The following is a 12,012-nucleotide window of genomic DNA, read 5'->3' as shown; positions in this document are numbered from 1 at the left end:
ATTTAAAAATAAGATGCTGGTGAGGAAGTGGAGACCCCCACATAGACCTGTAGATGAGGAATAGACAGTGATCCACCAGATGGTCGTGCCGCTGAGGTAGCAAGGGGAAATATTCAAGCTAGCCCACAAAGTCCCAGTGGCTGGACATGTCGGTATATGAAAATCCCAGGCCTGCGTAAGCCAGCATTTTTACTGGCCTCACCTCCACAAAGATGTCATGAGATTCTGCAAATCCTGGCACACTTGTCAGGTAGTAGGGAAACTGCAGCCTGCAATTAAACCTGCACGTATGATTCCCATACTCGCCTTTGGGGAACCCTTCAGCAAGGTGCTAGTAGATTGTGTGGGACCCCTGCCGAAAAGAAAAAGGGGCTACCAGTAAATTCTTACTATTATGGATGTGGCTACCTGATTCCCGGAGGCCATTCCCCTGAAAACTATCTCTGCCAAGACAGAATAACACATTTCTTCACCCAATACAGGCTGCCCACTGGGAACCAATCAGGCCAGGGCTCAAATTGCACATCCAGAATACTCCAGGGAGTCATGGGTAATCCAGGTGTAACCCAGCTAAAGTCCTCAGCATGCCATGCGCCTTCTTAAGGAGTTTTAGAATGATACCACCAGACCCTAAAAACAATGATCAGGGCATACTGTCATGGTAGCCCCATGACTGGGATAAAGGATTTCTTCTGTTCACCACCAGGGACTCATCCAATGAGTCCACTGGATTTACTCCTTTTGAATTATGGACACCAAGTGAGAGGGCCCCTGATATTAATCAAGGAGAAGTTTTTAGAACAGAAGAAGGAGGTCTCCATATTAGACTATATATCTGTGTTCCATGATCGTCTCTTGAGAGCCTGTGATGTAGCTCAGCAGCACTTAAAAATCTCCCAAACAGCTATGAAAATATGGGCAAACAAACATGCCAAAGCCTGAATCCTTCAGCTAGGAGATGGTGTGCTAGTTTTCCTACCGTAACAGGGTGAACCCCTGAAAACTTGGTTCACTGACCCATACAGGGCAGCAAAGAGAGTTGGGGAAGCAAACTATTTAGTCAAAACCCTAGGCCATAGGGAAAAATAGCAGCTATATCATGTCAACATGTTAAAACAGTATCCCAGCCGGGAAGGGAACAAGCAGGTAACGGTCTGTCAGATAGTAAAAGAACTGGAGGACAAAAGGGACAGTTGGGACAAATTAGAGAGAGGTACAGGCAGTAGCAAATTTTCCCATCCCCACAACAAAATAGGAAACAATGAGATCCCTAATGCTATGTGGTTTCTACCGTTAGTTTGTCCCTAACTTCAGCACTATTGCTGCCCCATTAACAGGCCTATTACAGAAGTAGCTCTCTCTAATTTGTCCTAACTGTCCCTTTTGTCCTCCAGTTCTTTTACTATCTGACAGACCGTTACCTGCTTGTTCCCTTCCTGGCTGGGGTACTGTTTTAACATGTTGACATGATATAGCTGCTATTTTCCCCAAGGGTAGTGTGGACAGAGAGGTGCCAAACAACTTTTTGAGAAGCTGAAAGCTGTTCTAGCAAATGAAACAATGTTAGCAGCTCAGACTTCAACAAAGCAGTTAAAGTAGCCATCTATGCTAGTGATCTCAGGGTAGGGGCTGTCCTACTCCAGACGATAAATCGGGCATGGAGACCCTGATCAGGTATTTCTCCAAGAAATTGAACAAATGCCAGAAATGCTACTCCATTGTGGAGAAAGAAACTTTAGGATTATTACTAGCCCTCAAATACGTTGAGATATGTGTCCAAGTTGGCAACACAGAGACCACAGTCTATTCAGACCACAATACCTTAACCTTTGTAGAAATATTAAAAACCAAAAATATGAGTCTATTTCATTGGAATTTGTTCCTCCGGCCATATCACTTAAAAATTACACACATTGCGGGGAAAAATAATGCACTGTCCAAAGTTTAAAACCGCATAGGAACAACAACTCAAACTTCAACCGAACAGACCCAGCAAAGCAGGAAGATATGAGGGAGTAGATGAATGTATGAGTTTTGTTTATTTATTTTATTACTATTATTTGTGCTTTTTCCCAGCCTTGTAATGAAATGAGAGTGAACCTCATTTCATTCCGCAAGGTGCGGAAATATTACAGGGATACATTTTTTAAGGAAAAGATACAATTTCTAATGCCTTTTTCGCAGGCTGAATTTTCATAAACTGTAATCCCATTAAGACAATGGTGAGAGACTGCCAGCTAGCAGAATATACAATTTCCATTCCACCCAAGTGAGGATGAAAAGGAACACACAACGAGATCCCACCAACCTCCGCCCCCCCCCGCCACACCCAACCCCAAGGAACATGAAAAGCACCAAATCCTATTGACTTTTACACTATTATTCTTCAAAGGTTTCTGAAATGAGACATCAAAATGTAATTACCTGTTCTATGGCACAATGACTACAGCAGATATGGTAATCAAATTCCTATGGAACATACAGCCAGCCAGGCTTTTTTAAGAACTGTTTACCAAGTCAGGACAGAGGTCGGAAGGATATACTGAAAGGCTGCAAGAGCCAATGCACCCCATTTGCAAAGAACCATCCTGAGAAAAGAAATCTCCTACAAATTGAGACCTTTCGTGAATAAAATGTGGAAATCTGCTCCATACAACTACAGCCAGGGAGACAACTGAACATAATGGCCAAAACATGGAATGACCACATCGAGACCAGCTAAAGGACAGTTAATCGTATATTCTTTTGATTGTTTATCTTCTTCACAATCTCCTCTTATCCTACCATCAGTACTTGTGTGTGTGTTGGAGAGGCACGATTTATCTTGTTTTAAAATTCAAGAAGTAGCTTCAATAAGCTTACCTCGTTCTTTGACTTAAACTCAGAAAATCAGTTTGATAAATTCTATATAAGCTGAAAGCATAAAAAGTGGGACTCCTGCAGTAATGGCAAAGCACATCCTCGCTAAATTCTCATCTGAACCCTGTTAGAGCCAGATCTGGAGTGGTAAATTAGAGGAGTCAATTTTTACCCCTCCTCACATGGTCATTACAATTGCAGGTTGTACCCTTGGTCAGAATGATTCTAAATAGACTATACAATAGTTGAAGAAAGCCTTCCTGAAAGTCAGTGTGGATTCAGACCCAATCGGAGAACTACAGACATCATTTTTATACTGAGACAGATCCAGTAGAAATGTAGATTACAGAACTTGGGCCTGTACGCTACTTTTGTAGATCTCACCAAGGCTTTCAATATAGTCAGCTGGGACAGACTTTGCAAGATGCTATCTAGATTGGAGTGCCCTACACAGTTAATTTCTCACCGTTCTCCGTCACCAGCACAAAGGCCAGAAAGATCAGGTCAAGCAGAATGGAGACATCTCAGACAGCTTCCCTCTCCAATGGGCTTAAGCAAGGATGTGTTCTGAAACTGACCCTTTTCTCTATTTTTTTCAGTATGATGATTCAAGAGGCAAAGGCAGGCTTGGCAAAGGGGTCTTCCAAACAGACAGCAGTCTCTTCAACCTGTGATGACTACTGGCACATATCAAAACCACAGAAAACTTATTCTGTAGCTTCAGTTTGCTGGTGATTGTGATCTTCTGGCACACATGGTGGAGGCAATGCAGCTCTTGTAAACATTTTCTCTCAGGAAGCAAATGCCTGTGGCCTTACTATTAACCCAAAGAAAAGAGAAATGCTGTATCAACCAGAGCCCTGAGGAAATTGTAATCCACCACAGATCAGCATTGACAGTAGCAACCTCAATGCAGTAGAACAGTTTACCTATCTAGGTGATATTATCTCAAGTGATGCCACTGTCAACAAGGACATAGATAATTAACTTGTCCAAGGCCAACAGCTCTGTTAACTGCCTCTCAAAGTGTGCCTGGTGAAACCATTCACGCATGTCTGCCAAAATTCATGTATACAGAAAGATTGTCATCACCAACTTCTTGCATGAGTCAGATTCATGTACAGAAAATGACTGCAATAATTGGACTGCTTCCATCAACACAGAAGTCGATCCATCATGAACATCAATGGCAGAACTACATCACAAACAATGAAGTCTTCAATATGGCCCATCCGCCCAACATTGAACACATTCTCTTACAACATCAATTGCTCTGGGCAGAACATGTGCCATGGATGGACGATTCCAGAATGGCAAACACAGTGCTTTATGGTGAACTATGCCAGAGTAAGTGAGATCAAAAGTGCACCTTGTAAACGCTTCAAAGACCAGCTGAAAAGACAGCTCTCTCTGGCTGACTTTGACCAATGGGTTTGGGAGCGGGAGACTTCTGCCAGTGACAGCTGGTGCACAAAAACCAGGAAGGAAACCTACAAGTTTGAAACAAACAGCCACAAGACTGTTGACAATGGAAGGAGCCATTTATACTAGAGACCCTCCAAACCAGGAGATGCTGTTCTCCAACTGCTCAAGATTCTGCAGATCAAGAATTGGCTATTTTAGTCACCAATAATCATGCCAATTACTACAGAGACAAATCTTCCCATGCTGTTTGCCTGCAAAGGATCTGCTACCATCATCATCATCCTGCAGCTGCAGCTTCAGCAATGACCATCATTCCCAGTGAAGCTGCTGAGGCTGGTGTGCTGTCAGCCAATTAATTGGACAATGACCCCAAGAAGCGGACTCCTAAATGAATGTCACTGGCAATATGCCCCCCTGGGTTCAGCTGCCTGCCAAAATGGGGTTACGTCCCAATTTAGGCTCCCATGGTAGTACTTCTGCCACCTCCACAAAATCCAGCCCATTGTTTCTGTGTCAGAAGTGTATTGGTTGAAACCTAAGATGGGGTTTGGAGCATAAAATATCGAATTGGTGTGGCATTGAAATCTGAGGGTGTGCTGCACCATCAGAGGTCCCAGTCTTAGGAAAGTTAGCAATTAGGGTAATTTTACCGTATTAGTAATCCAGAAGTCTGGATCATTGCTCCAGAGACATGAGTTCATATTCAGAGAAATTTAAATGCAATTAATTAATAAAAATCCAGAATAAAAAGCTGTCTCAATAATGATGGTCATGAAGTTACCAGATTGTTATAAAAACTTATGTGGTTCACTAATGTCCCTTAGGGAAGGAAATCTGCTGTCCTTACTCAGTCTGGCCTATATTTGACTCTAGATCCACAGCAACGTAGTTGAATCTTAACTGTCCTCTGAAACAGGCTAGCAAGACATTCAGTTGAATCAAACTGATACAGAAAAATTGAAGAAGAATACAATCAGACAGATCACCTGGCATCAAGCTAGACGTCGAAAATTTCAAAGGCACACCCTGCACAGTTGACTGTGCAAGTCCTCTTCACTAATGTGTGAGGTCTTGTGCAAAAGTTGGGGGAACTGTCCCTAGGACTAGTCAAGAACTGATGGAAGGCCTTAACTTTCTTCACAGATGCTGCCAAATCTGCTGAGTGTTTCCAGTTTTTATCTTGGAATCCATGTCTCCATCTGGCGAAAAGCGAGCATTCCTAGTCACCTGTTGTTCCTGGTGTCCTGATGTTCCTCCATCAAACAAAGCCACCAAAAGCAGACTGATGGGTCTTTCAACTCATTGCTGGTTGTGGAATCTTAATTGCACCAAATGAGTGCCATACACCAGACTTCACACTAATTATTCTATTTGAAATACTTATGAGGTGGTATATAATTCCAAACCCTTTTCTCCCATCTGTTAAAAAAAGGCTATGAAAGATTTTAGTTGAACTAGACGCAGAAGATGCAGAAAATGAACATGATAGAGAAAGATAGGTAAACATTTCAGGTGGGTACACCATCATAACTTAGCTATTCCTCAGTGTTCATCTGTTCTGATTTTACTATAACTACTCTCTTATTAAAGTATGTAATGAACTATGTTATTACTGTATAAAAATACATTCCCCAAGGAAAAATCAAATATTGCTCAGAAATTTCATTCTCTCCCTTTAGCATTGAACTATTGGCTTCATGCTTATCCCAGCACTTATCCAAAATAATTAATTATTCTCCACAAAGAATGGTGCAAGTTTTGAATCTAATGATTGATGTTATAAAATGCAAAGAAAGATCAGTGCTACATTTAATTTTGCTATTTATCATTAGCACCCTAGAGTATGTGTTTGCAAAAGGATAAACTGAATTGATCTTGGCAGAAATAAAATCACCCTTTTACTTAAAACGCCAGAGTGTGAACTTCAAGGCAGATGTTTAGAACACAGTATAAGATTAAAATCATATCCTGTACATTAAAGTAGTACATTTCTAAACTGTATCGCTTCTTTAAGATTATTCCTAATAAATGTTTTAAGGTGTAATCCAAAGTGGCACTTACTGGACCGCCTGAAGTTATTTTAAGTTTCATGAAGTAATTTCACAAAATCAGTGGGCGAGCTAACTTGTAGAGGGAAATTAAATTTATATTCTGCAAAGAAAAGGAAAACTTATGTTATCAACTGACGAAAGCAAACAGTAAATAAGTCTAGGATATTTCACCAGTATTATTGGGTCAATGTCTTGAATGAGAAAGATGCTAAATTAATGATCACCACAAAATGACTGAATTGTGAGATGCCTCCATTTTAAAAAAAATACGCATCATTTAACATATGTTCACAAAGATTATTAGAGGCAGGGAAGGCCATTCGGCCCATCTATCTCATGCCTATAGAACATACAATTTCCGTCTCATCTTATCAAACTGTCCTTGAATGATTCCAGAATTTGTGCCCCCCTGAAGACCATTATAGACCCTGATCCTTTAACTGTAATTGTCCAAGTAATGTTATTTCACCATGTTTATTTGGAATGAAATACCTCATTTTAGATTTTTTCTTTTCAGTTTATTTTTGGATGAATATTTTTGGATCTGTCTGGGAAGAGTGTCCCCTGCAGTCACTGTTGCCATGGAGTAGTCAAGGAAGAGTGCCCTCTGCAGTCACCGTCACCGTGAAGCAGTCTGGGAAGAGTGTCCTCTGTATCACAGTTGCCATGAAGCAGTCTGGGAAGAGCGTCCTCTGCAGTCACCGTCACCGTGAGGCAGTCTGGGAAGAGTGTCCACTGCAGTCACCATCACCGAGTGAAAAAAAAACAAAGAGTGACATCACAGGGAAACCGTAAGTTCATTGGTTGGTAAGTAACTGCTAGTTTGAACTGCCTATTCTAAGTTGATTTCAGATTAAAGGTGACTACTGGGGCCCAGGATCGGAGGTCTAACACTTCAGCTGCAATTCAACAGAGAGAGTGAATTCCGGTTGATTTTAAGAAGTGTATTTTGAATCTCTATTCTAACTTGCTTTCAGATTAAAGGTAAGTAGGAGAAACATTTTACAGATTGATAAACTAAAGACCAGTGGGAAATTTAAAAACAAATTGAAAAACTAACTAAATAAAATAGAGATGCAGGGCCAGGCGATGTGTTATAGCTGCATGATGTGGGAGCTGGTGAACCCCATTGTAGTTCCTCGTGACCACAACTGTAGCAAATGTTGGTCATTTGAGGAACTCTGGCTCAGAGTTGATGAGCTGGAGTCTGAGCTTCGGACACTGCGACACATCAGGGAGGGGGAGAGTTACCTGGACGTTGTGTTTCAGGTGACAGTCACACCCCTTAGATTAACTACCTTAAATTCGGACACTGGTCAGGGACAGGAGGGTGTGACTGTGAGTGAGGCAGGTAGAGGGATCCAGGAAGTAGCACTGCAGGAGCCTCAGCCCTTGCGCTTATCCTACAGGTTTGAGATTCTTGCTTCCTGTGTGGATGAGAGCAGGGACTGTAGGGAGGATGAGCAAACTGACCACAACACTGTGGTACAGGGAGCCATTCAAGTGGGGGGAGAAAAGAGAAATGTAGTTGTAATCGGGGATAGTATAGGTAGGGGAATAGACACTGTTCTCTGTAGCCAGGATCGAGAGTCCCGAAGGTGGTGTTGCCTACCTGGTGCCAGGGTTAAGGGCCATAAGACCAAAAGACATAGGAACAGAAATTAGGCCAATCGGCTCATCGAGTCTTGATATGTCATCTGGGCTGCAGAGGAACTTGGAATGAAAGGGGAAAGATCCAGTTGTCATGGTCCACATAGGTACCAACGACATAGGTAGAACGAGGAAAGAGGTTCTGTTGAGGGAATACAAGCAGCTAGGGGCTAAATTAAAAAACAGAACCAAAAAGTTAATAATCTCTGGATTACTACCTGAGCCATGAGCTAATTGGCACAGGGTCAATAAGATTAAAGAGGTAAATGCATGGCTCAAAGCTTGGTGTGGGAGAAATGGATTTGAATTCATGGAACATTGGGACCAGTACTGGGGAAAGAGGGAGCTATTCCGTTTGGATGGGCTCCACTTCAATCAAGCTGGGACCAGTGTCCTGGCGAATCACATAACTAGAGTTGTAGAAGGAAGTTGTAGGGGAAGGGTTCAGTTGCATGGAAATATAAAAAAAATCAAAGTTTAAGGGGAGGGTAAGAGTGCAGGTTAGTGATGAGGCTGATTGTTACCAAAAAGTGAAACGAGTGGACAGAGCGTGTGAACACCAGATTGCACCAAAGAATCATATAAGAGTAGGGAAAATTGACAATAGGGCAAACTTAAAGGCTCTGTATCTGAATGCATGTAGTATTCGGAATAAAACTAATGAGTTAACAGCATAAATAGAGATAAATAGGTATGATTTGGTGGCGATTACTGAGATGTGGTTACAGGGAGAGCAGGTTTGGGAGTTGAATAACCAAGGGTACTCAGTGCTTCGGAAGGATAGGCAGGAAGGATAAGGAGGTGGTGTAGCTTTGTTAGTAAAGGAAGAGATCCATGCTATAGTGAGGAATGATATAGGCATTGGAGAGCAAGACATAGAGTCAGTCTGGGTAGAGGTAAGAAATAGCAAGGGAAAGAAGTCCCTGGTGGGAGTATTCTATAGGCCCCCAAATAGTAATTCCAGCAGTAGGGCACAGTATAAACCAGGAACTACTGGGAGTGTGTAAGAAAGGCAAGGCAATAATTATGGGCAATTTTTTATATGCATATAGACAGGACTAATCAAATTGGCAAGGGTAGCCTCGAGGGAGAGTTCATAGTGTATTAGAGATAGTTTCTTGGATCAATATGTTGAGGAGCAGGCTTTTCTGGAATTGGTTTGTGTAATGAGATGGAATTAATTAATGATCTCATAGTAAAGGATTCCCTGGGGAAGAGTGATCATAGTATGATAGAATTTCAAGTTCAGTTTGAAAGTGAGAAACTTGAGTCCCATTCTAGTGTCCTGGAGTTAAACAAAGGTAACTACATAGGCATGAGGACAGATTTGGCCCTAGTGGGCTGCACAGGAAGACTACAAGGTAGGACAGTTGATGAACAGTGGCAGATATTTAAGGAGATATTCAATTCCTCCCAAGTAAAATATATTCCAAAGAGGAAGAAAGATGGTAAGAGAGGAAAAAGCATCCATGGCTAAGCAAGGAAGTTAAAGATAACATAAAGGCAAAAACTAAGACATACTAAATTGCAAAGGTCAGTGGCAGGTTGGAAGATTGGGAAACTTTTGAAGATCAACAAAGGGTTACTAAAAAAAAAATAAAAAGAGCAAAGGTAAATTATGAAAGAAAACTGGCGCAAAATGTAAAAACTGATGGCAAAAGCTTCTACACGTATATAAAAGGAAAGAGAGTAGCTAAAGTGAATGTTGGTCCCTTGGAGGATGAGACTGGGGAGTTAATAGTGGGAAATGCAGAAACGGCAGAGATGCTTAATCAATATTTTGCCTCAGTTTTTACGGAAGACACTAGTACCACCCCAACAGTAACAGGTAGTGCAGAGGGTTTAGAGAAGGAGGAACCTAGAACAATCACCATCACTAGAGAAAAAGTACTGAGCAAACTATTGGGATTAAAGGCTGACAAGTCCCCAGGACCGGATGGCCTACATCCCAGGGTCTTAAAGGAAGCGGCAGCAGAGATAGTAGATGCATTGGCTATAATATTCCAAAATTCCCTGGATTCTGGAAAGGTTCCAGTGGATTGGAAAAATGCAAATATAATGCCCTTATTCAAAAAGTGGGGAAGGCAGAAAGTAGGAAACTATAGACCAGTTGGTTTAACGCTTGTTGTTGGGAAATTGTTGGAATCCATTATTAAGGAAGTAGTAATGGGACATTTGGAAAGTCAAAATGCAATCCATCAGAGTCAGCATGGTTTTATGAAGAGTAAATCATGTTTGACTAATTTGTTACAGTTCTTTGAAGATGTGACAAGCAAAGTGGATAATGAGGATCCTGTAGCTGTAGTATATCTGGACTTCCATAAGGTGCCGCACAAAAATTTAAACACAAGATAAGATCACACGGAGTTAGGGGTAATATATTAGCTTGGAGAGCTGATTGGCTAACCAGCAGAAAGCAGAGAGTTGGGATAAATCGGTCTTTTTCTGAATGGCAAGCTGAATGGGGTGCCACAGTGTTCGGTCCTTGGGCCCCATCTATTTACAATCTATATTAATGATTTAGATTCAGGGATAGAAGGTACAATAGCTAAATTTGCAGATGACACCAAAATAGGTGGGAAAGTAAGTTGCAATGAAGAAATAAGACATTTACAAATGGATATGGATAGCTGAGGTGAATGGGCCAAAGTTTGGCAGATGGAGTTTAACGTGGATAAGTGTGAGGTTATCCATTTTGGTCAGAAGAATAAAAAGGCAACTTATTATTTAAATGGAGAGAAACTTCAGAATGTTTCAGGGCAGAGGGATCTGGGTGTTCTCGTGCATGAATCACTGAAAGCTAATATGCAGGAACAGCAGTTAATAAGGAAGGCAAATGGAATTTTGACATTTATTGGTAAAGGAATAGAGTATAAAAATGGGGAAGTGTTGTTGCAACTTTACAAGGCATTGGTGAGACCGCACCTGGAGTACTGTGCACAGTCTTTGTCCCCTTACTTGAGGAAGGATGTAGTTGCATTGGAGGCGGTTCAGAGGAGGTTCACTAGATTGATTCCAGAGATGCGGGGCTTGTCTTATGAGGAGAGATTGAACAGTTTAGGCCGATACTCGCTAGAGTTTAGAAGAATGAGAGGAGATCTAATTGAGGTATATAAGTTGCTAAAGGAGATAGACAAAGTAGACATGGAGCAGGTGTTTCCTCTTATGGGGCATTCTAGAATGAGAGGCCATAGTTTTAGGCTAAGGGGTGGTAGATTTAAATCAGAGATGAGGAGGAATTACTTTTCTGAAAGGGTCGTGAATCTATGGAATTCACTACCTCAGAGTGCAGTGGATGCTGGGACGCTGAATAAATTTAAGGAGGAGATAGACAGATTTTTAATTAGTAATGGGTTGAAAGGTTATGGGGAGAGGGTGGGAAATTGGAGTTGAGGCCAAAATGAGATCAGCCATGATCGTATTGAATGGCGGAGCAGGCTCAAGGCACTGAGTTGCCTACTCCTGCTCCTAGTTATGTTCTTATTAGTATTCAGTATTCCAAGTTTTGAAAGTGGCACTATATGTCAACACATAACAGGTGGTTACTCATCACTAGATCCTGTATTACGGCGCAGACCAAATGCTGTTTTACTGAATGTCGGAGGATTTTTCAACTTATAAATTAGAGGTCCCTTGGGATAGGAAATGGAAAATTCTACAAGGATTCACACCTCCAATTGCTGACCAATGATTGCTGTGGAAAAATGCTATGTGGTAGGGACAGGATCAGGTTAGACAGCGATGCTTCCCAGAGTTGAACAGCCTGCCAATACTCACTGCCCAGGCACAGACAGAAAGAATAGTCATCTATTGTACTTATGCAACCAAATCCACATAAGTCTACACGTTCAGGAGAAAGGAGAAATAACTTACATAATACTTTTCACATCTTCAGGATGACATAAAGCAAAATACAGCTGTCGAAGCATAGGGGAGAATTTTCACAAGCAAGGGTGGTGTGGATTTAAATGCCTGCAGGGAGTTAAATCCCCAAAAAGTGACATCCAGTTTGGATCCCGACATCATC

Source organism: Carcharodon carcharias, chromosome 10, assembly GCF_017639515.1.
Source record: "Carcharodon carcharias isolate sCarCar2 chromosome 10, sCarCar2.pri, whole genome shotgun sequence".
NCBI classification, from domain to species: Eukaryota; Metazoa; Chordata; class Chondrichthyes; order Lamniformes; family Lamnidae; genus Carcharodon; species Carcharodon carcharias.
This window is presented reverse-complemented; position numbering follows the sequence as displayed.